Consider the following 245-nt stretch of genomic DNA (forward strand, 5'->3'; position numbering starts at 1 on the left):
AAACATCGACGAAGAAATTGAACACGGAAATAAACTCGAAGGAAGTTTATAATACTCTTTATTGAAGTCTGTAACATAATAATCCATATATACACAGCCACACATAGCATTTCTCTGGGCCACTAGAGAAGCCAGTGTGTTAAACATAATAAATTGGTTATAACAAAGCTTGCGTAATGAAACTTCTTTTAACACTTGTACGTAGATATTTACAATATATAAATGTTCATATATATTACTATCGT

The sequence above is a fragment of the Penaeus monodon genome, chromosome 15 (genome assembly GCF_015228065.2).
Source record: "Penaeus monodon isolate SGIC_2016 chromosome 15, NSTDA_Pmon_1, whole genome shotgun sequence".
NCBI classification, from domain to species: domain Eukaryota; kingdom Metazoa; phylum Arthropoda; class Malacostraca; order Decapoda; family Penaeidae; genus Penaeus; species Penaeus monodon.